We start from the raw sequence: 11,650 nt of genomic DNA, 5'->3' as shown, positions 1-11,650 counted from the left end.
CACACACACACACACACACACACACACACACACACACATATACACATGTTGGGTTTCCTTGTTTTATGGGTTCATTCCATAAATGTAATGGTTTTTCTACTGTACAAACTGTATTTTCTATCCCCTTACCCTAAACCTACCCCTCACACAAAACTACAGGCATTATTAGATTTTCAAAAAACTTCACAATCATGGCAGCATGTTAATTTTTGGGTGATTTTTGAGCTACGGTGATACGTTTTATAATAACCAATGCTGTGGATGAACTTGAGTCAAGTGAGAACACGGTTCATGATCAGTCTTGATTATTAATCTAAAAATTAGACAAATGTCAAACCCTTAGAAAATAATTTTCTGCTAATTTCAGCTGAACAGCAAGAGTTTTCAGGATCTTGGCTTTAGTTTAACATCTGCTTTGTCAGAACAATGAGAAAATTTGATATTTGGTCTCTAGTGTTTAAACATGGAGGAATGTTAACTATAACTGAGAGGTGACAGGCTTATTTTAGTTAAATCAAATGGGCTGCTGATTTAAGAAACAATGAAAGGAGTGTCAGTGGTGATGAACGCCCGCTTCCACCAAAACTACTTCTGCCTTTATTTTCTCCATAGGAATTTTCAGAAAGAAAGATTCTACAGTAAAGACCAAACCAACCAACTGTGAAACAAAACGAAACGTAACACAATTAATTTTTGTGATCTGACTTCTGGAATGACTATGATGGAAGTACTCATCCCATGAAGCACTGAATCTGAAGCAACAGTTCAATATAAAACTATTGACTTACAATATTAAAACTATATTTTTGAAGTGTATTGAGAGTGTATCAGAAACTGACTGGCTTTATGGGAGTGTGTTCGGTCGCTGCTGAGCTCCTGTACTGTTTCACTGGTGTGTGATTGGTGGATCTACACTGTAAAAAATGACCGTGAATTTAACGGTAAAAGACTGTAAAAATGCTACAGTAAAAACCTGTTAAAGGGTTAATGGTAAATTCCCCTACGATATACGGTGAAAAACTGTATTGGACATTACATGTATTGGACATTAATTTTACGGTAGTATTCTGTTTTTGGAAGTGAAAAAGGCTGTATAATTTACAGTGAATAACCGTAAACTGACATTCCCAGAATTCCCTGCATTACATTTCAAATTTGATGTTTTTTTGTTGAAATAACTACGTTTCTTAGTTTTTTCTTATCAGTTTTGTATATTAGGGTTGTGCGTTACACCTAATGTTGTTAATGAATGTTTATTGCATTATTTCAGTTTCATGTGTGTTACCACGATGGTGTTTAGTGTTTGTGTGAATGACACTGTGCACCTTCTATATATGTTATTATTTAAAAGCTGCTTGTGATGGGCTTTGGTTCATCGTGTGACTTTCTCATCACCACCTGCATTTGGTGGTTATCAGTGTATTACAGAGGTACAAAACAGATTTCAGTACTTCAATAGGTTGGTATATTAACATTATATCAGTTAATGAAATTACGGTATTTAACTGTAAATTTAAGTTAAAACCGTAAAACCGTAAAACGATGCTACCGTATTTTTTACAGTAAAATTCCAGCAACCACAGCTGCCGGTTTTTTACCGTAAATTTTACGGATTTTTTTTTACAGTGTATGCTCAGGATTATGGGTAGTGTAGTTCTTCACCAGCAATTCAGCAATGCTATTATTGTCATTATTAATCACTAATACACTATTGAGTGATGGTATATGCTACTGTAAAAGCCATACATAACTCACTGTTTACACATTGCTAAAGTGTTTTTAATGGCCAAAAATCACTTTGGAGAATGGAGAAAATGAACAGTATTTTTGCTATTGTGCTTGTTTCTGAAGGAACTGTATTGTTCACCTCCTTCTTCTGATGTTGTTTTGCTGGCGGTTCAGTGTGATGGACTCTACACAGTCTGAAGAGCATTTCTCACTGATTATAAGAGTCCGTTAAGAACCAGCGCAGCTGCTCGTGTTATTTTCTTTGGCCTGGACGCTCGCCTTTCTCTCCCCAAACACACTGCGATGAAAAGCAGTTTACAGAATTAACCTATTAGCATCATGTGGTGCTCTCAGATGAGACACAACAGGCTTTGATTGAGACGATACAGCGTCATCAAAATAACATGAAGCGGCATTTAGACCAGCGATCGCTCTCCTCGCCATCTCCTTCCCTCCATTTGGTTTCTTTGTGAATTTCACAGAAGAGGAAGAAAATGCTAATTGCTGTTATGGAACCTTAAAGGAATTAGCTGCGATAAGAGCTGGATGTGATAGCGCTGTATAGTCTGGGCCGAGCGTGTGCTTCCTACTCGCCCGTATCAGCGGCGCACAGAAACAAAGCTCATTGTGAAGAACAGCAAAACACGGCGAGCTTCACCTCCGACGACTGCAGCCTGTGCTGATATGAGACGAGCTGTCACTGAAACAGATGGAAAAACAGAATACACGTTATCACTGTGACTGCGCAGAAGCGTTTTATTAATCCGTTAAGCGTCCAAATAAATTTACTTCTCCTGGATTGAAAATCAGTATATGAAATCCTAACCTAAACAACAACGTAACAAATGATGACGCTGCAAGCTGCTTACACCGCATTTGCTCATGCTAAAATAACTTCTGCTTCTCTGTTTTCGTGCCGATAATTAGCCGGATTGTCACTTTTGGCCGGATTACGTCGCTTGAGGGTTTCAGCTGCAGTTTGTAATCCAGGAAGAGAGGGAAAAAAAAGAAAGTTTTCAACACAGGAACACAATGCAAACGCCTGATTAAAGAGAAGCAACAGACAAATTAACCCTCTGTCACAGATATGAACTCTGTTCTCTGCATTTTATTTAGTTTCTTTCTTCTGTTCTGGTTTAGATTCCTGTTTGCCCATATTTGGTTCTGTTCCTGTTGTCATTAGTGCATTAGTTCATTAGTCAATTATCAGTTAACCCTCAGCACCTGTATGTCCCTCATTTACTGCCTTATTTAAGATATCTCCTTGGTGGTTTCAGTTGCTGGTTATTATTGTTGTGAATGCTTGTGTTCCCTTCTGTCGTGGATTAACCTTCATCGTCTGGAGATCTTATTAAAAGTCTATATTGTGTTATCTTCGTGTTCGTGCTCTTGACGTAAGCGTGACACCCTCATCTTTTGGAGATGATTTTATTTTTCCTGAAAATGCTAGTTAATGTTATCGCAATGGAATAAAACTTACTGACTTCTCAAAATATTTTGATAATTTTTGTACGTTTTGGGTTTTTTTTTCTCCACCTTGCTACACTTGTGGTGTTTCTGATCAAAAATGATCCGCCAACTAAAATTGCTTGTGAATCTCTCATTATGGTATATTGTTGCCGAATCGTATTTTCTTTCAGTTAGCACAGGTTTTTGTATTTGTTTTTGGAGTTGATTGATCGCAGGTCTCATTGATCTGGACTTATACACCTCAGGTTTTGAGTGAACATTGTCAAAATGACCCGCAAATAATGCTTTTTCCTCAAAAACTGAGGTGCGTAAGCTCAGATCAATGAGGCCTACGATCAATCGGCTCCAAAAAAGAAATGCAAAATCTGTGCTAATTGAAAGAAAACAAGTAGACAAAAAGATTGCACGCAATATTTGGTAATAATATAGCATAACAACAGATTTACAAGCAATTTTTTAAAGGCAGGTCATTTTTGACCAGGAACACCACATTGGGTGGAGGATTTTCAGCACAAGGGTTAAATAAATGCACAGTGTTTTGAGCTGCTATCAAAACCCTCGTATCTTTTTTAACCCCTCATTCTCTGACAAACACAAAGAGCTGCAGGTTCACGAGGTCAGATGGACGGTCTGGAGGAACTTTACATGCTGCATTGTTTTGGATGAGATAAATACTAATTGAAAGTGACTGTTGAATTAGGAGCCAAACAAACGGCTGACAGTTTTTAGTAAAATGCGCTGTCAGCTCAGATTTAAAAGCGCGGTGGAAGGTGAAGTTGAAGAGTCTAGATGTGTGAGAGCAGAAAGAGGAAGCTTCATTCGGCATGGGACGAGGCCGTCATGCTAATCACTGAGCGCTGGACACAGTGTGACACATGCATTAGCAGACTGAGGCTTCACGAGGCCTGAGCGATCCTCTCAAACCTGCCATAATAAACGCCTGGGACTGAACTGCTGCTGTGAGTCAGAGACCAATGACAAAGAACATCAGATCACCCCACTACAACTATCAACCATTTCCCAAATCAAACTCATCCCAGAGCCTTATTCTGTATATGATACACAAAAACAGAAGACCATAATAGTGATATCAAAGCAGTCCAGATGAATCAGGCTCTATATTCTCAGTCTGAGAGGGACAGAGCACAGCTAAAGTTGTTATTCATTAATAATCGTCCCTTTAAACAAATAATAGCCTATGGGTTTGGACCAACATGAGAGAGATTAAATAATGACAGAATTTTCCTTAATGCATGAACTCTCCATTTAGATTATACACACGAAAATACTAGGTATGAGAGTGAAGTGACTATAAAATGTTTGCTTACTTTGCTTTTAGCAGTAGGTCTAATGTTTTTTTAATAAACAAACGAATAAATAAATAGAGTAATTAATTAAATCTCAGACCCACTTTATATTTAACTACTTTAATGTACTTTTTTACATTGTAGTATTATAAAAAAAAATACCTGCATACGTATGTAACTAATTTACTGATTAACTACCTTTACCCTTTAACCCACCCAACCTGTCCTAAACTTACCCGTATCCAACCTCAATAGCAGCTAAAGAAAACAAGTACATTGTACCTAACAATTAATGTTTTGTGACTTAACTACATAGCAGTTAAAGACTAATATACAGAGTGACCAAAATCTCTAATCAATAAACACAATCTCAAAAATACGCAGTGACCAAACTCATCAGGACTGAGAGCTTGTGCTGAATTTTAACACGGTTAAAGCTGCATCGGTGTTAAAAGAAAACATTTGTGTCTGAGAAACGTGTCACTGTTTGAAGAGTTTCGTTCAGCAAAATCAGTTTTAGCAAACCAAAAAACAATGCTGCAGTTTTCAGGTGTGTGTGTGTTTAATTGCATGAACTCAGTAATCATGAAATCAGCCGTTAAATGAAAGTGTGAGGGAAGGTTGAGGAGTTTGCAGCACTTCTTTGTCTTCTTGACTGAAGTCAGTGGCTGGAAACACAGATTATTTGAAAGCTTTCATTGGCATGTCATTTAGCAGAACAACAGACAGAAGGTGTTCGGCGGGGACGCGTTCACACTTTGCCGTAGCATTAATTGCTCGATAAATCTGTCAGAAGTGGTGCGTGATCGACTGTATTTGTGTTTCTGGTAGAGGACGTGTTCAGTCATTAATTCGTACCGCAGGTAAGAAGAGCCTCATCAAACCGTCTTAAAACGACACGCATTCCACGGGCTGCCGATCCTGACACATGTCTGATGTAAATCACCACACGTTCCTCCAAAACACCGCCGGAAATATAATCGGGAGGCTGCGCGGGAAACGCTCCCCGTCAAACTCCAGCGTCTGCCTTTTTTAAGTGCAGCAATTTGCATTTCCCTCCATCAGTGGCACTTTTCTGCTCGACTTCACGGGGGCTGCCGTTTATTTCGATTTGAGGGAGAAATGAAGGGAACGGCACGGCTAAAAGTAGAGAGAGAGAGACGTCGCGAGAAAAACACAGGCCTGCTGCCTCAGACCGCCGTCCTCAATGAAAAGTAAATGACACCATGACAAGCTTCATCCAGTGCCGCGTGCAAATGGGCTGCTCTTAGTGCTATTTGTCCGTGTTGTGATTGGCAGGCGTCCCCTCCTCTGCGCCATCAGTGTTCGGCCTCCATTAGACACACAGAGGAATAATTGCCCTCCGGGTCACAGCAGCACGCTAACACTTACATTTGCTTCTGAACAGTCGTGCCATTCTTTCTGCGCCTGTTAAAATGTGTGCAAATGTGAACCAAAACTAGCGGCTACGAGAGAGATCTGCCTCACGCTTCGCCTTCACACGCCGCTGGAGCAAAGACGACCAATTCCTGATCCTGAGACACAGACAGACACACACACACACAGACAGACAGACAGACAGACAGACACACACACACACACACACAGACAGACAGACAGACAGACAGACAGACACACACACACACACACACACACACACACACACAGACACACACACACACACACACACACACACACACACACACACACACACACACACACTTGCATTTGTGGTTTACGGGGACTCTCCGTAGGTGTAATGGTTTATACTATACAAACTGTATTTTCTGTCGCCCTACACCAACATATAATGACAGCAGAGGAAAGGAGAAATAATATTTCCTCTTTGTTTTTGTGTTGATTATATTTTTCAGAATCTTCAATCTGTGTGCAGGTTTAGCATTTGAATCCCATGTGCTCTGCATTATAATGTGTACTCAGCTTTGGTTTTCAGTGTTGTTTTATGTTGTTCATGTATAGATCAGCACTCAGAAATCAGCCATGAAGGCAGCAGATCATGTCAGATATTGTTTGTCAGCACTGAGACTCGTTTGAATGGACTTACTGCTCTGATAAAGAGCACGACGTCTCAGCTGCCAGGATGTTGTGACAGAAGATTCATAACAACAGAACAGAATCTGTATCAAACGCGATCGTGGAGAGACGCCACCACCGCTCGTTCACGAGACACAAAGAGCTCAAACGAACGCTGACGATGACCTGTGACCTCAGGGGCGTTCGTTAATGAGATTACTGTACGCCTGCTCCTTACAGCACACATTCCCACCCATCCTATCTGTAAGATTCATTAAGGAGAAGAGATTGATAATGCTCTGATAATGAAACGCCGTTAATAGAAGAATGTGCGTGGTTTAATTAAGGGCTGTGTAATGAATGCTTTTAGTCATGCTAAATGTTCAGCGTGCAGACCAACTGCGCTGCTATTTTTTCATCTTTAACATGGAGATATTTCTCAGATATTTTAGAAAGCACATAATGCATAAAGTATATATGAAATAAGAGCATAAAAATGTTAAACTCTGCAGCTGTAAGTCTAAGCAGAGCTGTATAAAGAATGTTTGTGAAGGTCAGATTTCTGTCTCTCCGCTCACCTCTGAAAGCACTAGCGATGGCACTCTTCCTCTTAAGCCCGAGCGATCGGCAGCGCTTCTTTCTTTGCCGGGGCCTCCTGCCGCTCACAGCCAAATAAAGCACAGCTTTATAAAAGCCGGCGAAACAGAAAATAGCAGAGCGCTCGGCGGCTAAAAGCTGCATTTTCCTTTTCAGAGTGTTTCTCATCAGTTCTTTTCATATCGCTGACTGACACAAATCCTATACGGCTACTTTTGTTTAACGAAGAGCATTAATGAAGAGCTCTCCAGCTAAATACATCTTTATTCTGCTATTAGTGCGGCCGCTTGAAGTAGGAGCTGAAGGAGGGCGTCTGAGAGCCTTCAGAGTCGAGGCATTGAGAGGCACTTTCCCATCAATCAGGCCTTGTGTCCAGTAAGTGGCGCTTACATTTACATGAAATATTCATAAAGCATTCACCCGTGCTCTCCGGCGCTGTAATCATGGCCCTCCACACCCTGAAATAGCTACAATCACATCGACTTATGGGACGCATCCTCTTCATCCAGCGGCCGTCCCGCCGCGAGAAGAGCATCAGGAGCGTCAGAGGTTCTGCTACGTGTGCGATGTTTCCATACGGCGACTGAACGATCAGCTCTACAGCGGTGACTGAACAAAAACAACAGTATTCCTCACCACAGAACATCATCATAACAGAAGCAGCTCATGTTCTCATGTTAGAAGATTCGGTCGTGACCCACATGTGTGTCTCAGGTCTGCTCTGATGAATAACACTAACCATATCATCATGAATAACAACATAATACACAGACACACTTTAAAGGTAAAGAGAAACAGGTATCCCAAATCTTTTGTTGTTGATGTCAAAGATTGTGTATCAGATTAAACTCTAAGTCAGTAACTCTTTATTTGACAGCGTCCTTACATGGCCTTACAGGAAATTCTGCATAATTACAAGCAACGAACTGAAACCTAACCACATAGTAAATGCAAGTTGTTGATTTCTCAGTACTTATTTGTGTTATTACCCTGTAACGAGCACATCTTCAAATAAGGAGTAACCAATTTTAAAAGTGCTACAGTATGTTACTATGCTAGTGTTATAATAGTGTGTTTCTGTTTACACTGGCGACCAACAAAAGATACATATTTACAATAGTGTAATTACTTAAAGTGTAACCTTAAAGTCACTTGGTCTAATAATATTATTGGCAACACTTTACAATAAGGTCTCATTTGTGAACATTATAAGGCATTAATTAATATAAACTAAGAAAAAGCAACATATTTTTACAGCATTTATTAACCTTTGTTAATGTTACTGACTTAATGTTAATCATGATCACATAATGTTGTGTCCTAATGTTACTTAATGCTACAACTGCATAGCAACTCCCTAGCAACCACCAGGAACACCTTAGAAACCACATAGCAACCACCCAAACCCCCCCGCAACTCTATAGCAACATCCTAGCAACCATTCAGAACGCCCTAGCAGAACCACCCAGTAAACACCTTAGCAACACTGTGACAATCACATAGCAAGACCCTAGAAACCACCCACAACATCCTAGCAATGACTTACATCTTAGCATCTGGCTAGCAACTTCATAGCCATGCCCAACAACACAGCAACTGCCTAGTAACCTCCTAGCAACCACCCAGAAATAGCCTAGCAACAGTCTATCTTGTGAGTCTGCACAGCATGAGAACTTCAATCTTTGAACTTTTAATGCTACTTTAAGCTTAAAACTACTTCAGACTTCAAAATTTTCAAACCGCTTTTCCAGCTAGGCTTTCTCAAGCCAACATAACGTTTGTCTTGGTGAACCTTCTTTATCTAGTTGTAAAGTGTAACCAAATGATTTAGTCTGAGAAGTGGTTTCAGCTGCTGTGGTGCTCTGTGTTCTGTAGGGCCTGTGCAGCTCCTGCTGATTGTAGTGCGTCCAGGTGAAATCTGAAGCTAAAGCAGCTTCATCATCATGGAGGAGTGTGAACTCCAGCGGCAGGAGACTCAGTAAAACCCCGTCCACATATCTCTGCCGCTCTTTAAATACGAGCTGCTGTTTGCTCAACGCCGGAGACTCTGAACAGGTCCAGCACACTCATTTGCAATTCTTATTGCTGTAAAAGTTAATCTATCCCAAGCAATAAATCAGAGGACGCTCAGCTTAAGAGAATGTCCTGCTGCCGTCTCCAACAGGACGATTTTACAAACACAACTGAGCTAACAGATTTATTACCTCCGTTTATATAACTCATATTAGGAATTCATGGACCTGGCAAAAGGGATTAGAGCGTTTATTTCAGGTAGGGAGATGATCCTGTCATTAACGGTCGATACTTTCATCACGGTGTCGAATTCGCCCCGTGACGAGTCGCGGCGGACATATCAGGATTGTGCAGCTGTATTCGTTATCTGCCAGCGACCCGCTCCGCGCACACAACACCGACCGGCAGCCATCAGACGTGGATTAGGCTGTCAATCACAGGGCCGCGGCGTACTCAGTGCTACGCTTTTGCTCAAATGTCAGCGAGATCAGAGTCATTTCTTGGCTAATTGCATCTTATTCGCCCTTAATGCTGCTCGTTTAATGGTTTTGTTAGACTGTGTGACAGGACAGCGTTTCTGCAGAGATGACAGAAGCACGGCCAGAGTTCACCGCGTGTTTCTTCACATCCATTTCATCTTCATTGTCCCTGTATTAGCGACTGATTTAGAGGCGAAGGTTTCAACAAGAACACAACTTTGTGAGTTGCCACTGGAGTTCAAACTCCAGACGGAGGCGAGTTAAGCTGAAAAAGTTTTCTTGAACTCACGCAGGCCTTTGTGAACTGATGCAGAGCATCTCCAAATGACCTGTTAAGCGTGTTGCGACCTGCATGTGGAGTCCGTTTCCCAGCCTGTGGGATATTACTCCATATCAGCCGGCGACTGACCGAGTTCCTACACAGGATTACAGCTACATTATGTGTCGCGTTACAATGAAGCAGAAAGCTGAAGTCGTCTGTTTAAAGCGCTGCATTCAGGATCACTCAGTAGCGCTAGATGAATAGACCCTCATTAACACGCGGAATCAAACAGTGCATACGCAGCGGCTCATAACACAAGCGCTGACACCTAATCTGTTTTCATTCTGTGTCAAATCACATGATACTGCCATCAAAGGTTGAGTAGAAATTGTTCGAGGCCTTAAGCAGTTTATAAGTGTAGCACTAATCTGCAGCGGACTTTACATGTAAATGACAGGCGCTCTGTTCGTTCCGCCGGCCGTTCCCTGATGGAGGGAATATGAACGTATTTGAGTATTAGCGCCGCTCACCGGGACTGAAACACGTTCACATGCAGATATGCTGTCGCAGCTGCACTCAGTAAATCTGAATGTGATTTGATGAAGGATCTAGAGCTCAGGTAATGTGCTACTTCTGCTGCAGTTCTTCAGCTCTAAAGACAAACGTTATATAAGATTGATGTAAACATCTGAACTACTGATGATGCTTTGCCACTAAAGTGGATGAAGTTACTGTTATGCATACAGCATAAAATGAATAATGTTAAAACGTTCCCAAAAAGCTTCAAATATTCTACAATTTCCATTTTTACATGCACACCATTTTCTGATTAAATCTTTATTCCTAAAAAGATGTTATTCAAGTTTCTTTCTCAATCCAAAAAAGTATCTTCATTGTAAAAACTAATAAGTTAAGAGAACTAAAAAATGTGAGCTAATCAGTTCCATCCACTTTTACTACACAAGCATGCTAATTGCAATTCATTTGAAATATTGACTAAGCTAACTGATACAACCTGATTGCATAAACATGCCATTAGCTGAAATCCTATGCAGCAAACTTATGACTAGCAACAACACAATGCAATGTACAAAGAGACTGTCATCATACAAGCAACATGCAGCACATATAGTTTTACAGTTTTACAGCCCATTAAGGAAGGAAAAATATAAATAATAAAATTTTATTAAAATAAAAAAGTGTTTCTGTATCACTTTCAAATACTTTCAGAACTTCTTTGTTATGTTTGTGCCAAAACACCATTGGCATGTTTATCTGGGGTGTGTTTCCCAAACAAGTATGGTCATAAGTTCCGTCGTTACCAATAGAGTTCAATGGAACTATTGACCATAGTTAGCTAACTATGCTTTTGGGAAACACATCCCTGGTCGTGTCACATGACTGTGAGGAGCGAGTGCCATTGCACACACACACACACACACACACACACTATGGTTGTATTCAGGGGCATCACACAGCAAACACACACACACACACACACACAGTGTGTTTTAGTTGGTATTTTACAATATTTCTATAAAATATGGGATTATTTGTACACCTATTGGTACAAAATTTTTTATTTACTTGTGCTGATATTTGTGCTTTTATAATAATATCTCACACACACAACACACAAATGCATCTAAATAAGGTCATAGCACAGACCTTGTGACGTATCGGCTACTTTGGAGGAACGAGGAGACACAGGAGTAAACTCAAAAACACAGTCTTTAATCTTCTGATTCGGGGAGACACAG

This window comes from Sinocyclocheilus rhinocerous, unplaced genomic scaffold (assembly GCF_001515625.1).
Source record: "Sinocyclocheilus rhinocerous isolate Xijiao unplaced genomic scaffold, SAMN03320098_v1.1 scaffold1071, whole genome shotgun sequence".
NCBI classification, from domain to species: domain Eukaryota; kingdom Metazoa; phylum Chordata; class Actinopteri; order Cypriniformes; family Cyprinidae; genus Sinocyclocheilus; species Sinocyclocheilus rhinocerous.
This window is presented reverse-complemented; position numbering follows the sequence as displayed.